This window comes from Aulonocara sp. 'chitande type north' Nkhata Bay, linkage group LG4 (genome assembly GCF_057382095.1).
Source record: "Aulonocara sp. 'chitande type north' Nkhata Bay isolate Kocher_YH1m ecotype deep benthic linkage group LG4, A_spYH_male_GT1.1, whole genome shotgun sequence".
In the NCBI taxonomy this organism is placed as follows: domain Eukaryota; kingdom Metazoa; phylum Chordata; class Actinopteri; order Cichliformes; family Cichlidae; genus Aulonocara; species Aulonocara sp. 'chitande type north' Nkhata Bay.
In genome coordinates this window covers 31766061-31786251 of record NC_141347.1, presented here as the reverse complement: position 1 = coordinate 31786251, position 20191 = coordinate 31766061, and the positions used below count along the sequence as shown (strand labels likewise).

Sequence of the window (20191 nt, the reverse complement as noted above, 5' to 3'; positions counted from 1 at the left end):
TTTTGCCTATAGAGACATAGCGCTTGAATTTTTTGCAGTATTTGTCTTGGATAGTCTAAACTTGGGGTGAATCTGCAGGGACATCCAATTGCCAGTTGCATTTGATTAGCACCTGGTTGCTACTTAAATCCTGTGGAGGCAGTAGGAGTGTACTTGACTTAAAGAGCATATCACAGCCCCGTGAAAGTGTACTTTTTCACAACTGTATGTTATCTTGCTTCAGACGCTTGTGTTATTTGCTGACGAGCACTAAAATATTTTGGTGATAATGTGATGCATGTTAAAAGGCAATGCCATCGGACTAGCAACGATGTTTGTGTTGCACTTAATTTGCTTCACTAAATAAAAATTTAACAGTCATCGAGAAAAGTACGACTTTATTAAAATGAGCTTAGAAACAACATGGGCCTTGACAACCTCCCACCGCCACAGTGCATGTTGCACTGCACTTCATTACCATATAGAGCCGAAGAAGATGAGCGAGACTGAAAAGTTATTTGCTCTGTGTTGGAACAAACTGACACTAAAAAGAGGGAGAAAATCTGCTGGCAATTTGTACAAGATTGTGGTTGCATTTGATGCCCCGCCATTCTGTTCTCAAAAAGGCATTATGACACCAGATAAAAATAAAAATGCGGCACTGGAAAACATGTTGCTGCTCTGATTTTTATTATTTTTTTTAATTCTACAGCAGAAACTCTGCTGCGCCTGTCAATTGCAAATACATTTTGCTACTGCAAAAAAAAGAGAAGAAGACAGAAAACCTCTTACAGGGGAACAGAGTGAGTTGTAAACAAATGAAATGCACGATAATACTCCCCAGAATATCAACAACATGTGTACAGGGACTGTACAAGTTTGGATATGGATGAATACATTAATCAGCATTATCAGTAGCTGTATTAAAAGCTTGACAACAAATTCAGACGCTGACTTTACAACTTCTTTGAAAACCCTCATGTATGACTGTTTGTTGTTGCCCCTTAAAAGGGAATCAGAAGCAGAGCAGGTATAGTGAAAAGGCAGTGCGCTTCAGGTATTCAGAGAACAAAAAGAATCCCAAAACAAAGAGTAGTGAGCACCAGAAGCAACCTGTGCAAACAGAACCAGGGCTGTAGACAAGCTGGCAAATGTGAGCTGCTGGTGGACGTGCACATGTACAAGGTGACTGATAAGAGCTGCACAGGCAAGTGATCAGTTGACTAGGGAACGGGGGAGCTGGGGACAACTGCTCGGTGGTGAGGAAAATCAGAGTCTGGAAGGACAGGAAGTATTAGAATAGGCAGGTGTGATAAGAGGCAGAGAAGCAATGAAAAATAAATGAAGGCTTCGCTTTCATCACAACAATAATAGAGTTATATTGACACGGTTACAGCTGTAACCTGCACACACACACACACACACACACACACACACACACACACACACACACACACACACACACACACACACATATATATGCAAAGAGTCCCGAGTCCTGAAATGAAATATTCAGAAGTCAAATTAGCCATCATGTTTCCTGTTAATTATATTATAATGGCAATAATTTTGCTAATGGCACTTTGATCCTCTTCAAAGTGCTTTATGTTTGATCTTTTTGGCCATCACTTTTTTTCCCCATCTCATCCTCGTGCTAACAGGGAGGCCATGAGGTTAATGGAAACTTGATGGGGTTTTTTCATACTGTATAAAGCAGCTGTCCTCCTGGAAGCATGAACAGGGAGAAGATGCAAGGCAGTTCTCCATGCCCACATCGCTTCAGCTTCCACTTTTCGAGTCGATGCTTGTAATTCTGCTGCAGACCCAGATGTAAAGTAGTGAAAGCTGAATTTAAAGAGATCAGAAGAGATATTGAGTGTGAACTTCTAAAGTATTGTGGCCTTCTGATGGGCTGACAGACATCATAACATGACCGCTAAACCAGGGAGAAGCACTGTAGGCATTTTTAGATTTGAGCTGATTTAGAAGGAATGACAGTAAAGGCAGGCAGGCAAACTAAGAGCAAGATCGCTGGTAGAAATGTCAGCACTGCTGGATGCATCTATCTGTGTTTCTGCAACAGGACTGAAAGTACATCTGTGTCCCCACACTTTCTAAAATCCCTCCGCTCTCTGCTGGTTTTCTCCTGGCTCTGCTGGCCTGTCAGCTTCAATGAGCGTGATCTTAATGTGATCCAGCAGGGCCATAGACACACAGGACTCTCTGAGGATGATGGGATTGGTCGAAGATTCTGGCGGTCCATTCCAAGAAGGCAGTCACGGGAATCCTGTTGGTCTGAAATAACACTTTGGATGTAAGGCGGATGTGATTTTTCAAAGGCAGGATTAGTGGTGACATTGACGTTGTGTTAGATAATGAGCTGGTTTTTAATCCACAAGGGTTGTAGAGACTATACTTGGTCACAACCTTAATCGAGGCAGAGGTATCTATCAGGACTGTTTATATATAAAGTATTTATTATAATAACCACTGAAACATTTAATTTTAGGTTTATAACCAGTGTTTGTCAAATTTTTACCAACAGTCAAAATAATATGCATTAATTGCATTTAATTTCAAATCTAATAGAACAAACTAAAGGCAGTTCATATTCATAAATTAATGATGTATTTGCCCTCCATACCCAAGAGGCTTTGTACTTAACATCTGTGGACAACATTGATTGGGGTAATATCACTGAAGCGACTTGAGATTGTCGTGAAAATATCACCCAATCTTGAAATCTCATGTTTGGGCAAAGTAAGTATATGTTGAAGAAGTAAATGTGCATGTTAACTGTGTGAATGGAGTGTCCTGTTAGCTGATACTGGACCTTGGAAATAAGGCAACATGACCTAGTTTAGGTTTTAAACCTGCCTCACAAATCACCAAATCAGGAACTCTCTGCAGGAGGGGGGAGATACAGGAGAGGTGGAGGAAGATCTCAGCCTGGGCGTTTACCGTCTTATGTAGTCTGGAAGATGTGTGGATGGTGGGGTGGGTGCAGTTTTCTCTGTGGTGGGGTTGGGTGGACTGTCCAGGGCTCTGTGGAGCCGGAGGGCGCTACTGCACTGGGCCCCGGTCTGATGGGCCTGGGCCCCCCTTCCCTGGCGGGTCGCGAAGGGTGGGAGTGCCTACTGGGGTCAGCGGGGGAGCTGGCCCCAGGGAGGGGTTACCTGCCCCTCCCTTCCTTCCCTCCCCATCTCCAGCTGCCTCCCTCTTCCCGCTCCTCCACAACCACCCACACATGCAGGGCCTTGGAGTGGGGGTATGTCACCAGGGTGCAGAGGAGGCTACCCCCCCCCGTCCCCCCCGTCCCCTTCTGGCTGCCTCTGCCTCAATTTTATCCCACAACTTAGACATTCACATTATTCACACTCTCATTACACATACATATAGGATCTTGGGGGTGGGCACAATCACGGAGTCCAAATTACCATCAGGGTGTACACCCCACCCCTGACGTCGTTGCCCACCTCTCAATTTTAAATACACTTAGTCATTGAGGGCTATCAGGAGGGACTATGCGCTTACCTGCTGCTCCTTGGCAGGTAGCTCCATGCCCTCCTGGGTTTTAATTGCACCTTAGAACACATATGCATCAACACTACAATGAGCGGGTGGAGGGAGGTTTGGAGTCTTCTCTCACCCCCATTCTCTGCGGCCTGCTGGAGCGGGAGGGCTAGTAGGAGGAGTTGGCCGTCCGACTGCGGTCTGGGGTGTGGGGCCTCCCTGCTGCTGCGGAGTCGGGGTGGTCTGCCTCTCCCCACCGCAGGGAAAAGGGTAACACCACCTGGGTCTGGGTGCAATTCCCCCCTCCAGGGGCAAGGGTACCTAGACCCGGTTTGTAGAGTACGCTTGGGGAGTGTGATTGTGTGTACAGCGTCTCTTTATGTCTGTCTCCACGTTGGTTGAGTGTGGAGTGAGTGCATATGAGAGCATGAGGGGGGGAATGGATGTTTGTGTCTGTGTGTGCCTGTATGTCTGTGTCTATATGTCAGGTTGGGTATCAGACGCCAGCTCTCTGGGGACACCTCAGGCCCTCCAAGGTTTGGAGGCCTATCTCCACCCACCACCACTTCCCCTGCCGGTGGCGGACTCCCTCAGGTGTCGGTGTGTTGGTGGTTCTTTGTGTCTGGGGGTGGGCGTCCGGGTACACACCGGCTCACTCCTTGGCGGCCGCTTGTCGGGGCCTGGGGCCTGGGGCTCGCTCGGGCCCCTTTGGAGGTGGGGTGCCCCCGGCCTCTCGGCCTGGGGCTCGGTCACTCAGGCACAGCTGGGGGCCGGCGGAGCTCACGGGCGCGTCACTGCAACTCCCCCTGACTTCTGCTCCGCGGCTGCTGAGTGAACCCTCATCTGGGACTCTCCTCAGCTCTTACTGGAACAGTGGCGCGGCTGCCCCTCTGTTGGTCTTCCATGGTCTCTTGTGTTCTGGGGGCCTCTGGATGTCTGGAGTTTTGATCTCCTCCATACCCGCTTCACACCCTGGAGGACGGGGCTGTGGCCCCCCCACACTCCCTAGCAGATCATTACATGGAGAAACCTTTGGAATGCAAGCATGCTGATCCACACAGGTATGCACACATGGGTATTCACAGACGCGGACTAAAGCTTTCTTGGCTGCTGCCTCAAAGCACACTGTGCGCTGTCTATCTTGGGTGCTGCACAATATCGTTTATTATTTAGTAAATATTGATATCTATGACTAGCTAGTTTATTGTGATGGTGCTTTGTTTTCTCTATTATTATGTTGCTCTTTGTTGTTTGCTGTTTCCTCTGTTTGTTTTTTTTGTTTGTTTTTTTTTTTTTTTTTCTCCATACAGGTGACCCAGGAGTTCTTTTTTTTTTTCTCTCTCTTCCCCCCCCTTCTCACCGTCTCTTCTCCCCTTTGGTTTTCTTTCTTTCTCTCCCCCTCTTTCTCTCATTCATTCCCCCTGTCCTATTTATTAAAAAAAAAAAAAAAAAAATGACAAAGGATGAACTGAAGCTCTGCCATCACGTAATGTCGCATACTGCTGTTTCTGATGTCATTTAGAGAAAAAAAAAAAAAAAAAGAAGAAGTAAATGTGCATGTTAACTGTGTGAATGGAGTGTCCTGTTAGCTGATACTGGACCTTGGAAATAAGGCAACATGACCTAGTTTAGGTTTTAAACCTGCCTCACAAATCACCATGCTTGAAATTGGCACAGTAAATCTTGTACACACACCATTACCTCTTGCCTGCTATCATGTGGCTGGTGTTCTTGGTTCACCAGCTGCAGTAGTTTACTAGCTAGTGCTGTGAGTAGACATTAAGTCACTCTTCAGTTTAGTCTTCTCCAACTAAACTAGACGAAGCAACACTCAGATAATGCAAAAATGCTTCCCACACCATTTGATTTGTACATCTGTTTAAGTATTATGATTGACACTAATCAAGATGAACACAGTCTCCTTTGTATGAATGTGAGAGGACAGTGTTTGATAAAGTAATTGAATGTTATTCTACTCAGAAACTCATGTGGAACCACTTTCAGATTAATATCATTAATTCTGCTCTGTTGAGGACAAAGCTGGTCATTATTCTCGTAGCAGTTGTCAGTCTAAGATTTTAATATGCCAGATGTTGCTGATTTTAGCTTTAATTTCCGATACGATAATCAGAAAGAGTCATACGGTTGTTTTTCAGGGAAACACCTGGTGCTGCGTTGCTGCAGAGCAATCCAAGAAAGACACGACGTTGGGAATGATCAGAATATTGATCCTGATGTTGCAGTGCAACATAATGCCACAGCTGAATAACAAATACATGTTGTTGTTTTGTTTTTTTTAAGATTATAAATGATGAACAACAGCTGATCGTGCTTTTCTTCTTTCCTCAGGTCTTACTTCTTAATGAGCTGTTGAAAGGGACATCATATAGAGGCAAAGCAAAACCAGTTTTATTCATAATGCTGTTTTTAAACGTTTTCAAAGTTGGCCTTGAAATAAACTTTCGGTTATAAAGGTTTTTGAGTGCTACTTGCAGTTATATCCTTGTTCTTCAGTATAAAAGTTATTGCAGACCTGTGTAGACAGATGCAGACATTGTTGTAAAAATGAGATATAAAAATGCTGGTAAAATAAACAAACCTTGGGCAGGATATTATGTGCAGAATTAATAAGGGTAAATCATTCTACTCCTTTGTTTTTAGGAATTCATTCGAATCCTAATAAGTTTAAAGCAGTGACAGATTAGTTAACCTCTGATTAAAAACACATTGATCCCTTTAATTAAAGTTTAAAACTTAGTATTTTAGGGAGTCTGTCATGATAAACATTTCAGCACCATGGACAGTGCCAGGAGGCACCGCAGCAGTAGTAGACTAAGGCCTGATTTAGACTTCCGCTGGGAATCTTTGAGTCCACGACACAACCTGTGTTTTATATAGATTGCCAGCCAATCTAAAAAAGTGCTGGGACTTTTTGCACCATTTCGGTCCCCACTCTTTGTTGTGATCAGTGTTTTTTGGGGGACAAACATATCTGTCTCTCAATTTTTTCTAACGTCTTTGTATATTTCCTCCTGTTGATTCCAATAGTTTGAGCAGTCTATCTTTTTTGTGAGTCCTTATATTAATGCCATGGTCATTATTCTTCATATTGGCATGGCAGTTTGCACTGTTGCCTCAGAGCAGGAAGGTCCTGGGTTTGAATCCACTATCTTTCTGTGTCGAGTTTACATGCTTTCTGTGTGGGTTCTGCATGGGTTTTCTCTGGATACTTTGACTCCTGCCAGTAATTGGAAACATGCAGTTAGCGGGGTTAGGTTAATTGGTGATTCTCAATTGCCCATAGGTGTGAATGTGACTGTGAATGGTTGTGTGTCTCTCTGTGTTAGCCTTGTGACAGGCTGGTGACCTCTCTACGGTGAACCCCACCTCTTGCTTAATGGGTTGCTGGGATATGCTACCATATCATACCAGAGCGAGAGTAGATGGATGGATATTGGGACAGTGAAGTATTCTTTTAGTGATAAATTCAAAAACTGTGATGAAAAAGTAGCTGGAAAATACTTAGAGGAAATAAAGGTGCTGAACAGACCTTTGTATTTCCATTTCTAGAGACGTTCATGTCAGGTTACACTGTAGGGGTTCTGTGGGGTTTGCAGGTGTGATGTAGCTTAAATGTTGTAATATAGGAGTGCGTTACTTCTAACTTTTAGCCTGGGAAGCCTGAGAATCATATTTCATTTGTTTTATATGGGGCTAATCACAACAGTGTATTTTATATGGTGTGGGTGTGACACGATGCATAGTGCTTCTCACAGGTTGGGATGTTAGCAGTGGCTGGTGTTGCATCAGATCAGGTCCCTTTGCAATAACTGCAGATTTGTCTTAGAATCAAGCTCTGCCTTGAGATGAATGACTGGTTTCAGTCCACCTGAATGATTCTGGCAACCACCATAACAGTGACATGGCCAGCAAGTTGGCCACCGTGGCACTTCAAGAAGAGAATGGCTGGGGCTAGCAGCAACTGAACAGGCAGCCTGGTGATGCTAGAATAGCTTATTTTAAAGCTATTTTAAAACTAAAGCACAAAATGTTCACTGTATGGATTGGGAAACTGCCTAAAATGGTTGCTTTATAACCTGGAACTTCAGTGAAAGACTCCCACGTTTTATAAGAATAATTTAACAACTCAGCATACATTCAGAAATGGGTATTTCACAGCTGCTGCTTTAACTCAAATGACAGATGATTGGGTGCAAAGTATAGCGTAGGGGAAAAAACCTGATGCTGCAGTAGCTCAGTTTACAGTTTACAGCATGCTTTAGTAATAGATTGTTCATTATACTGTATATTTCTGTTTGTTGTTTTGTCACAGTGCTTTGGGATACAATTAAGGAGTTTTTCTGTGGACCTGAGAGAGGATTGCTGCTGTGTTATTGTAGCTAATTTTAATACACTAAACAATGTTATTCACAAGCAGTGTGAGGGATTTTGTTGTAACAGTCATGTTACCTGGCAACCAGTTGCGACACTGAAAAGCAGTGTTCGGTTAACAGATTAACTGTTGTTTAGAACAACAGCAGCAAAAACTGCAAGAGAGGAATAAGTGATGTAACCAGTGTCAGGGGTGACAGACTGACCACTCAGCTTAGCATGGATCACAATGTTGATCCGGTAGAGAGGTTACCCATCGGGGACAGTAATGTCAAGGTGTCTGGAAAGATGAGACTGCTTTTTGTCTCTGTCCTGCAGGTTTTGCCTTATCTGGTCTTTCTAATCTAGTCTTGACTTTAGTACTTCCCCTTAACTGCTATTTCTTAATGACATTTTTGAAAGTGGAAATTGCAAATTTAAAAAATAAATTGTCATTAGGTGACAATAAATAATAAAAACTGGTCTGCATAACTAAGGATCCCATTTTTCTGTATGCAGCGAAATACCAAATAAAGGTCCTAAAAGCCCAAAAAGAAATCTTAAAAAAAAGATCAAAGGACAAAAGAACAACAGCAAGCAGAAATGATTGTGTGGGGAAAAATGACATATTTAAAAATAAATTTGAGTGAGAAATAGATGATTTTGACTATATTTACAGACAAAATGATCACTCGGGGAGAAGGTTGGAAAGGCCTCAGCCTGCATAATAAACCGTGAGAACAACTTTCACCAAAACTGATCTTTCCAGCTAATGTCTTAAAATTCTTCAAGGCAAACTTCCACTGGGTCATCTTAAAACTTGGCAGCTGTTTGCAGCTGTTTGTATTTCAGCTCTGACAACATTCAAACTAATGTTATGCCCTCAGACAGCTTTGAAATCTCCCCAGACTCCATGTTTTCATGTGGAGATGGAACTCTGAGTGATAATCTTCGACAAGCATTAGAAGCCTTTTCATTTCATTTTAAAACATCAAATAAAACTTCCGAAATCTGTAGGTCAACAAATACATACATGCATAAATAAATAAATAGATAAAACTGGTGCCTAGCTGGGGTCCGAGATGTCTATCATTAAACCTTTTATAAATCAGATAGAGGGGGAACAACTTGACAGATCAGACTTAAATAATTTACTGCAAGTACAAACTCAAATTCAAATATTTGGTTTCAGTTTAAAAATTATAAACTGAAATAATATCAGTCGGGCTTCAGGGCTTTTTTAAACCTTCTAATGGCCCACTCTTGTCTATAATTGTGCTGTTTTCAATATTTTAGACCTACACATAGCTTTTGTTACTGCTAACCTTTTTTTTCTTTTTTCTTTCAAAAAATATATGTATAAAAAATATAAAGAGTGAGTTTTTCTTCCTTCACTTCACTATTTGTGGCATACCTCAGTGTTCCACTTCAGGACCTGTTTTAATGTTTCGTATATCCTCCCTTTTATGCTCCATCTTCTGCAAGACCATGTGTCCTTCCACTGCTGTGCTGAGAGCCACTCACTCACTCCCATGTAGTGTCGGGCGATGTAGCCTCATAATTCTTTTATGAAATATGAGATATTTTGTGATAATAATTATGATGATGTAGACAAAAATAAACTCTGAACATTTTATCTGTGATTGCAGCTTGCAGGAAGCAGCCTTTATTTATTAGTGCAAGCAAAGTGAAGGTTATTGTATGTTTCATTATCCTTTTACAGTGAGCTTCTGTCATTGATGACAAATTACCTAATTCAAAGTGTGCATCTATTGTCACAAGGTGGGAGCAGCACCATTGTATTGCAATAGTGGTGAAATGTAAAATATAAGTAAGTGAAACATAAGCACAAAAGTAGCCTACGTAGTGTTTTCCCTAGAAAAATTTGAGTTAAGGTATAATATAACTCCTAAACACTTGAACAATAATAGTTTCACACAATATATTTTCTAGCTTGTGTCTTGTCAAGCAGCTGCTTAAAACCCCGTTTTTGTACCATGTAATTGCATCACTAATTTACATCCACTCTTCCTGTAACATGGAGGGCAGCAAACGAGGGCTCCTGTAATGCTCAGTGGAGTCACTTTTTGGGCCACACATCACCAGCTGACTGTATCTCCTACTATGCATTTCTGCATAGCCTAGCTGTATTCAACACTGCAATATTGTGAATGGTATTATATGGCACAGCCCCACTCTGATGGTTAAATACCCAGACTATTTTGTTCTGTATATTTTGAATATTTTCTCTCTTCATAACAACAATGCAGTGGCTGCTTTCAAGGCTTTGACATTTGAGGTTGCATGTAGCAGCTTTCTGCCAGGCCACACTAATTTAAATAACCACACCAGACCTCTTCATTGTGTTTTTAAGACAAAAATCCCCCATATTATTAAAAAAGTATTATATTAATATGCCTTTTGTGTGATGCAGTTTTGTTAGGCAGAACTAATTAGCAGGTGTCTGTGATGTATATTGCACCCCCAGACACATGCATGAACATGCTTTTTCAAGTGTGATAGTGTTAGCCCATAGCACTGCACCGCTTGCTTAGATATGGTCACTTCTGGCAAACAAACAAGAAAAACAACATAGCAGCATTCAACATGCAAACACCGAGGCTTTAAAAGGCAGTGTCAAAAAAACAGTAGATGATAGCTACACCGTACTGCCAAAAGTATTCACACACCCATCCAAATAAATCCAGTCACTTTCATGGCCACAGGTGTATAAAACCAAGCACCTAGGCATGCAGACTGCTTCTTTAAATATTTATGAAAGGTCACGTTCAGGGCATCAGTGAGTTCCAGTGTGATATTGTGATAGGATGGACACCTGTGTAACAAGTCCAGAAATGTCCTCACTACTAAATATTACAGAGGAAACATTTAGTGTTATGATTACAAAGTGTAAGCAGCTGGGAATGACATCGACTTAGCCATGAAGTAGTATCCACATAAAATCACAGGGTACGGTCACAGTGTGCTGAGGTGCATAGTGCCACCAACTTTCTACAGAGTCAACAGCTACAGATCCCAAACTTCATGTGGCCTTCAGATTAGTGCATGAAATGCAGCTGCGTCAAATCCTTAAATCACCAACTACATTGCAAAGCATTGGATGCAGGGATGTAAAGCACAGTGCCACTAGACTCTAGAGCAGTGGAGCTCTCTTCTCTGATGAATGAATCATACTTCTTTGTCAGGCAGTCCAATGGATGAGTCTGGGTTTGGTGGTAGCCAGGAGAACGACACTTGTCTGACTGCACTGTGTCAAGTGTAAAAGAGGAGGAGGGGAAACCTTTGTGGGAATACTTTGTAGAAGGCCCCTTTCTGTCACAACGTGGCTGCGCTTCAGCTCACAAATCAAGGTCCATTAAGAGATAGATGAGCAAGTTTGGTTGCAGCTGCTTGTCCAGCATGAGTGTCTGACCTCACAAATGGGCTTCTGAAAAAATGGTCAAAAATGTCCATAAGCACACTACTTGTGGGAAGCCTTCCCAAAAGAGCTGAAGCTGTTTTAGCAGAAAAGGATGGGCCAACATCATATTACATCGTACGGATTAAGAATGGGATATCACACAGTGTGTTTAAAGGCAGATGAGTGAATACGTTTGGCAATATAATGTATGTCCATTTGTATATCCAGCCCCATTAGATAAGCAGTTTCTGAATACGCAAACTAGCCTGTTTGGGCCCAACTTCCAGACCACGGTCATTTTCTTGCTCTTTTTGATGCTTGATTTGGTTTTCAGCAAATCCTTGTGACCATATCTACACACAGAGTTTCTGCCATAGGATTAGCTGAAAATATATTCGGTTTAATGGTAGTGGCCTGCGAGTGGGTTAGGTTTTTATTTATTTAGTTTGTTTCTCTTCAGTATTATAACAGTGAGCCCTGTCTGCGTTCAGAGTGAAGCCTACGCTATGGTGTTATGAGTCTGATTTAGATAAGCACAGTACACCGTATTGTCCACGCTTGTGCACAAGCTTGTTTTCCACAGTAGAGCACCTCAGATAGCGTTTTTGAAAGCAAGAGCTGTTTTTTGTTTTTTTCTTTTTCCATTTTCAGCTGTTACTGCCTCACCTTAATCTCAGTGCTTCCAACAGCTCTATACATTGTGTCTGTACAGCAGGCTATACTGTTCATTCCAGTCTGTAATGCAAAATGTATGAATGGCCTCTGTTATGGTAATATCACTGGGGAGGATTCTGTGCTGTTGTGTTACAAAATGCCCGTATTGCTCTGAGGACATTATGTTTGAAAAGGTTTTATCTATGTAGAGCGTGTTTGTGAGTTGTGAAGAAGACGCAAAGAATGCTCACTGGCTTTTTACAAGAGTTAGTGTAACAATCTAATAAGAGGGAGTCTGTTGCTCTGTCCTTTCGTCAGTTTCACAAGTTCATTTTGGGCTTGCATTGAGCCATGTCATTTTTGCATTTATTTTCACTACCTGTTTTTCAGTATCTCCCTCTTGAATGAGAAACATTTGATTGTTATTCTCCACTATGTTAAAGCACCTTTACATAGTGGAGACGAGTTGAAAATAACAAAGCAGCTGTGTATTTGCCTCGGTAATCATAATAACTGCTGTTGGTTGGTGACTATGGGCTCCAGAGGATATTTGTTTGGAAATGAAACTTCTTCAATTCGCAGTCTTCATGGCAAGAATAACTTGTTTTGGGGCCCCAGGGTAAAGAAATCTCATTCGGGCCAAAGTCCAACTTCCCTCCACTGAACAACAAGCAGTGCTCATGGCAGGCTATGGCTGGCAGCTTCATTATATTTTAGGTCCCAGCACCCCACTAGTGTTCCTATACACGAGTCCTTACATCTTTAAGAGGCTCTATATGTTTTTTTTGTCATGGTCTGAAAACCAAACAAATACAACTTTAATTATAGAAGGTGACCAACTCTTGCGTTCACACTTTCACACACCTTTTTTCTTCTTTAAATCTTCATGAGAACTTTGTGAATTTATTTCTTTGGGGTTATAACCTCCACATGAGCTCTGTTTCATTGTTAATTCCCCTGTTATGGGCCATACAAATTCCCCCAGTAACCTTTTCTCTTATTATTTTGTCTCCCGTAATTGTGCTGCCTAATTGCGTTGAAAGAGACAGTAAAAATGTGATTTACTGTGACTGTCTCCTTTTAGTGGCAACATTAAAAGTTGCCCAGCAGTTTCTGCTGTAAAAGCTGAGCTCTCTGTTCAACACTTCATTGATTTCATGAGTGATGGCCAGTTCAACTTTTAGTAGTTTTGTCAGTAATTGTCTTTTAGATGATGTAATTGTACTAAAAGAGAATCATGGGCAGAAAGTCATTGCTGAGTGTTGGAGATTGAGATGCACTGTACCAGCGGATGGTAGTGATCATTTGTTCAAGAACAACACACACTGTGTGCTGCGCACAAATTCCATTTTCTTTTTTTTAGGTTATATGAAGAGACACTGGTCACTGTACAAAAAGAGGAAAAGCTCTACTGCATTTGCATGGCAGATGGAACGACTGTCTGAGTGTGTTTAACTGTTCTTCTGTGTCAAAGCACTTAAGTTACAGCTCACATGAATATTTAAACATTTGGGAATCTTTAATGAATCATGTATGCTGCTTTGATACATTATGCAAATTATCATATTACACACACATTGTTTACATAAGACTAACGTAGCACTATAGGGCTGACCAAATGGTTTAAATGGATGAAGCATTCTTTGAGTCTTTCTAAATGGATATTTCCTCTTTTCTTGCATTGTTGCATTGTCTTGGTGGTTACAGGCTTTAATTCCTGTGAGAGTAAGTTGCTTCTTCTTGTCCGGCTTTTTATATGCCGTTATGTAACCACCGTGAAATGTACCTACAATAATTAGTTTGCTAATCTGGATAATTTATTTCCCTCCAAAGAGATGTGAAGGTGGTTCATTAACCTTTTTAAAAGCATGGTAACAACATGTTCAAATGAAATCATTCTGTATTTTTGCAGTTGTGATATAAATGGTAAAATGAGTGAAAGCATGTGACTTCTTGCGTCTAATATGTAGCTGCTGCATGTAGAAAAGATGCAGATCGTGATGAAATGCTCTGTGAATTTACTCGAATTGTTCTGCAGCACTACACACTGGGTTGTGGAATGATGTTGGAATGCCATTACAGACATACCAGCTGGCTGAATACAGTATTGCAACAAAGACGAATAGAAGGGATCCTTTGACTCTGTTATAATGGCAAAAATAATGCAGAAAAATGCATTTTTCATGCAAATATTTAAAATATTCACTGACTTTAGTCTTTGAAGTTATAGAATTTGAAGATTTTCTCTGCTTTGTAAATTTTTGAATCATTGACCAACCAAAGCTTTGCATGTTAGTCACATTTTACACTGTATTTGGCTGTTTGCATTGCTATGCTATTTTGTCTTTATCTTTTCAAGCTTTTTTTTTTTTCAATTGTTTGCTAAAAAAATAAAAAAGGAAAAAAACTCCAAACACAAGTAGCAAATACTCATTATTGAAAAGCTGTGAAATGTTGAAGGTTTTGACATGTTCATTTGTGAAATGGCTAACTATAAAGTGTCAAAGCTGTTGCTCACTAACTAATTTTTTGTTGACTATTTTTTTTAGCTCTACATACGAGTTACCAGTAATTAATTTATTATTTGCTTTAAAATTTTGCTTTTGTAAAAAATTGCCTCATTTTAATGAGCATGCTGCAGCAGCTATACAGGTTTGGTTTGCTGCAAATTCCCCATTGTTTTGTGCTGATGCATGCTGGGACAGTGGGGAATGTTTGGGTTTTCAGATGATCCCTGCCAACCAGTCAACAGATTGTAGCCAGATTTCTGCATGTTGTCCCTCTGCTGGGAAAACCTTGTGGATGATAGAAGGAAAAAACAAGAAAAAAAACCCCAAAACTTGACAGACGACAGATTCTGCTGTCCTGCAGTGACGGCAGCCATCCAAAGTGTCTGGGCGGGTTCCAGGCCCCCTAGTAATGATTACCGACTGACTGACCCGTGATGAGAAAGTTGGACAGGACGAGCCCATTACTGTAGTTGATCCACCAGGACATTTGTGTTATTTTAAATCTCAAACAAGATAATTTAAATTTTTGTCATTTTTCATTTATAGATATTTAACAACTTTCCTGCCTGTCATCACTGACCCTCATTTTTTCAGTCTCCAATTGCTCTCACTGAGTCACAAAACAGTAACATGAGAGCAACTACACATATTACCAGAGTCCAGCATTGGTGTAATTGTTAGTGAAACAGATCATCCCTGCTTGTATGGTAACCGCAAATGAAATTTGACAGATGCTCACCCAGACTTAACTGCTGCTGCTCGAGTTGGCACATGGCATACATAGTCTTGGACACTAATCAATGCCATGCAGTTGATACAAGAAAAAAATGTTTTCTGGTTTGCTCTACTCGTGAAAAATGATTGCATACTAACAAAGAAGATCTTTTGAGACAACAAAACGGTTAGGAAGGTAGTCTGCAGAGGGGTAAAAACTAATGTTTTTTTAAACCAAAAACTCTCATTGTTCCATTCTGGACTTCTACTGCAGTCTGATGAATGACAGATGAGGATATGCCAAGCAGTATTGGCTGTTGATTGGTTTTGCTTCGTGAGTCACATAATTTAGCGGTGCAAATTGGACCCAGCGGGAGTTGTGAATAGCCAGCATGGTCGCAGCTGAGCTGAGTGTGTACAAATAGAGTTCAGTCTAGGGTCAGAGAAGTAATGCGGCGATGCAGTAACGAGCTCGGAAGACAAACGATAAGGTGACGATGTTGATGTGTGACAGGAATAGCTGAAAAATGTGTCCCCTGCTCATTCACAAGGGTACTGTAACCATGGTAATCAAGAAAGTGTGATTTGACTTTTTATTGGTCTGAACCATCTCCAGTATTCTGTGTCTTTATTGAAATATATGTCATAGAAAATGCACTGCAATCCTTCCCAGAAATGAATGACTGTCATTGCACGTTTTACATTCCTACATATAAGTATTAGCAGAGTAGTAAACATCTCATAAGGTAGGTTATTACATACTGGATCAACGTATTCAAGTTTGCATTATTAACCCTTCATAGGGCATTTATTAAAATATCTGGGAAATCTAAATATCAACCCTGCAGTTTTATTGGAAGATATTTGAAGATTTTTTCACCTGCTTCACCTGATAAAGGGTTAAAAGCAAATGGATCTGCTTTTGAATGTTTTTCTTTCAGCTGCCATTTAAAGTTTTCAGATTACATTATAATATTTTTATATCTTCATGTATTCCAAAGGGTGATGAACTTTAAAACACTAATGCTTATGTTCCTGGTCAGCGAGCTAATTGTTCTAATACTCAATTAAAGAAAATGAGTTTAGTATTAACTGCAGTCCTGGAGGGTCACATGGAGTGGTACGTTCAGTAAATGTTGGAGTCTATTCACGTACCGCCATCCACCTGCCACATTTCAATTGTGGGGCATGAAACAGTAGAGCAGTGTAGTTCTTGCCACTTGTGTGCAGACACTGAGAAAAAGACTGGCAAGTTTATTCACAATTTCCCCCATGATGAGAGAGCGCTGTAGGCTGTAGCATGGAGACAACCCCAAATAAGCTAACTGTATTCATCTGTAGCAAAGCATGATTAATCTCAGTTCAATTAGTGGATATTAGTTAACAGGTACAGAGACTACATTGATTCACTGTGGTAGGTTGTGTCATCAATTGCTGTATGTAACTGGGGTTAATTGTGTTTTGGTGGTCCTGATGTCCTTCAGCCACTATGAATGCACACCAGCTCTGTGCCCAGCCCTGGTTGCTTTTCTTTTTCATTTTCAGCATGATGGTACTTGGAATATCTGTCTGCTTTGGACTGTTAGGCTCACAAAACATGATATTTTATGTACTTATGTAAGCAGTCAATATTTGTTATATTTAGATTCTAATGATCTGAATGCCATTTTTAGGCAATGGGCATGTTATTCTGATAGTCCAAGCAAAATGGGAAAAATCTTGAATTGTCAGCATCTGACACATTTCTAACCTCACAGATCACTTGTTGACATGGACATGTCATCAAGACATGATGTGTAGATGTTTGTGAAGTTTTCCTCACTGTGCCATTCTTTGCCCTCTGGCTGTTTTGCTAAGTAGAAGTATAAATTTCCGGGATAAACAGCCTGTCAGAAATATATGATGCTTTGGCAGCTGGGCTCCAGCCTGGTAATTCAGCTCTTCGGTGTGTGCAGTGTATGAGGTGACTCTTGTATGTGAGAGTCCACAATGCAGAATCTGAGCTCTATCTGTCTTTGTAGCTGGCACCGTGTCCACTCATTTTCAGACCAGGGAGCCCAGATGGTGCCGGCCAAGATGACCAGTGCCCTCTTTCATTGTGCGGTATCTTTCTTTGTCATCTTTCTTCAAGCTTCATGCAGTGTAGAGCAGCGTAAAGCAGCAGGATGAGGTCAGGCTGACACGGACAAAACGAAATTAATTTACAGGGAGCAAATCATTGTCGGGTCATTACAGTCTAGAGAAGTAATGACACTTCCGTGTACTGTACCATTTATTCAAGGGTGCTCTAATTTTTCTGCATTTATTTTTTTTATCGTCTGTCCAAAAAAGACAAAAATGAATGTTTTTCCAAAACATTTTTGTTCTTGGTCTCAGTTATTGTTATTGTTATTATTATTTCCAAACCACTTAATATGATACTCCTAGTTAAAATCGTAACATTTTCAACTCCACCGTCTTCAAAATCATACCACACCAAACCTACCATTTTGGAAATCCTTTCACTTTTGCTACTGTCCTTCTGTTGCAAATCACCTCTGACACTCTTCTTCATCTGCTCCACCCTGCCTGCGCTCTCTTCTTCACCTGTCTTGTGCGTTGTTTGTTGCTTTGGATGGTCGTACCCAAGGTATTTAAACTCACCTACCCTACCTCACTACCTCTGCTCTCATTTGGTTGCGAGAGTTGAGGCTCGGGTGTGGAATATATGGTTTTCAGGGTTCTTTTATCATTAACGCAGTTTCCCTGGGTCTTTTCCCATGTTGTAGTTGTGTTTCTTATTTTAAATGAAATGTTTACACGTTACCATAGCGACCAGAGAGCATTAAGGAGCAGAGAGGAGGATGTTACTCTCAGTGTTGTTGGCGCATTTCAGGAGGATGCTGCTAAAAAACACAATTACACAGTGAATTCGCGTTTATTACTATATTTAAAAAAATACTACAGTTTTTGTCCTGGTCATAACATTTTATTTTGTTGTATTTATCCCTGACTCCTTAAAGGCTGGACCGTGGAAATATTGCCTGACACTAAACCGGTCCGTGGCGCAAAAAAAGGCTGGGGGCCACTGCTCGAGACCATACCTCTACCTTTTCTAGGCTCTCGTCCCCCTGCTCCCTACTCTCACTACCGTACAATAGACACAATACAATGTTATCTGCAAACATCAAACATCATAGCTGATCAGTCTGATCCCTGATCTAATCCCACCCCTACCTCAAACCCAATTTTCACACCACTGGCTCGCTGTCCTCATACATGTCTTCCACCACCCTCACATACTTCTCTGCCACCCCTGACTTCTTCATGCTGTACTACTCCCCTTTCTCCTATATATTGTGTAAATTTTATCAAACAGATTTAATGTTTCCAGTTGTGTGGTCCAGATATGCACACTCTTACACTGTACAGGTTGTTTGGCTGTCTACCATGCCGCCCTCAGTTTAACCGAAACACAAAGCCACGGCTTGATTGGTCTACTGGAGAATTTATTTTTCTCCAAATCAGCATCACTTGCTGCAAGTGTTGCAGCAAACATTTGCCTCATGTCAATCATGTTGATTACCTGTGTAGAGCTTCTGTTTGTTTCCTTTCGACCAAACTTCAGTGTGGATTTTAAAATTTATATTCAAATTTTCATTCCTAGTGAAGTAGATTAACATTAAAATAAGTAGGGGAATTTGAATATATAGCTATATAAAGCGGCATACTGGCACAGTCCACTGGAGTCTTATTAGTGCTGGGGTTTTTTTTACATTCCCCTGGGATTAAGTGTGCAAATCCATTGGTAAAGAAGTGTTAATTATAGCAATATATTCATGGGGTTTTGACTTAATTACAAACTCCATTAAGACATTTAATTTGGAGTTGTTTGGTGCCACAGTAATTTCCTGAAAAGCTGCAGCAGTCAGGCACAGGTGTTGAGTGATAGGTTCACCTGTTCTATATCAGTTTGTTGCATAGAAACTAGTCTGCAGTGTAGAAAGAGAGCAGAAGCTTTCAAGACCTTGCTAGTGAATTGTAAGGGGGCTTAATGCCATGTGCACTTTGACTTCAGGAAGCTTACGGAGCTTAAAAAAGGCTGAAGTTGTTGCTACCTTAACATGACTCATTGGGGTATGAGTGCTGTGTTACTATAGTCAAACTTCAGGGACACATTATATCCTGCTGTTAGACAAAGCTACAGCCACAGAGGTGATAAATCACTTACTGATGGTGATTTTTTTTCTCTCCTTTTTAATTTCTTTCTCAACAAGAAAGGGTCTCTTTTTATTAAAAGCAAGAGCGTGAGCATTAGATGAAAGCATATGAAATCAATATGATATTCTTCTTATGGGACACTGTCACGTATTCTGTTTCCACTACACTGTCCTGGACTGAGGCTCACACTGAGTCAGTCCCAGGGAAAGAGAGCCTTCAGAAAAGAACTGCAGAGGTGCTGCGTTTGATTGAGTTTGCACAGGACTTGCTTTGGAACACCCACAGCCTCACGAAAACTAAACAAAAACAAGCTCAACAAGGGAGAGAGATTTGATTTATGGTTTTGGGTCCAGACCTAAACAAGTTTGTGCTGACACTGCTAGCTGGTTGTTACAGTGTATAGGAGCGAAGCAACATAAGTTAAGTACTTTGTTTCGGATACCTCTCAACTCCATCATGTTTAAAGTTCCAATAAACTCAGAAAGTACAGTTAAAAATAAAGTTAAGGATAAGACAGAGACAGTGATGTTATGGGGTTCATGAGGTTAAAACAATTTTACAGTAGAAAATAGCAACACAAAATAGTGCCATCTGCTGTTTCTATCAGCTGAAACTGGACAGAGGCTTCATTGCAGAGCATTTCACCCATCATTGCCTTCGTCTTCTCTACAGATGTAAGCCATTGTAAATAAAGTTTTCTCATCCAATAGATGATGTGAATTTATTTTAAGGATCAAGGGGAAGAAATTCCAAACATTTGAGTGTGATGCTTGGCAAAAGCTGATCAGAAAAGCTGATCAGAAGTGCATTTGCATATGTCAGTTCATTA

At 40.9% G+C, this 20191-nt stretch overlaps 1 protein-coding gene across 2 annotated transcripts in view; it reads left to right on the top strand.

The window, feature by feature from the left end:
* asic2 (acid-sensing (proton-gated) ion channel 2) overlaps positions 1-20191 on the top strand; it is a 410825-nt gene that overhangs the window by 126019 nt on the left and 264615 nt on the right. The gene's annotated exons all lie outside the window — the stretch shown is intronic.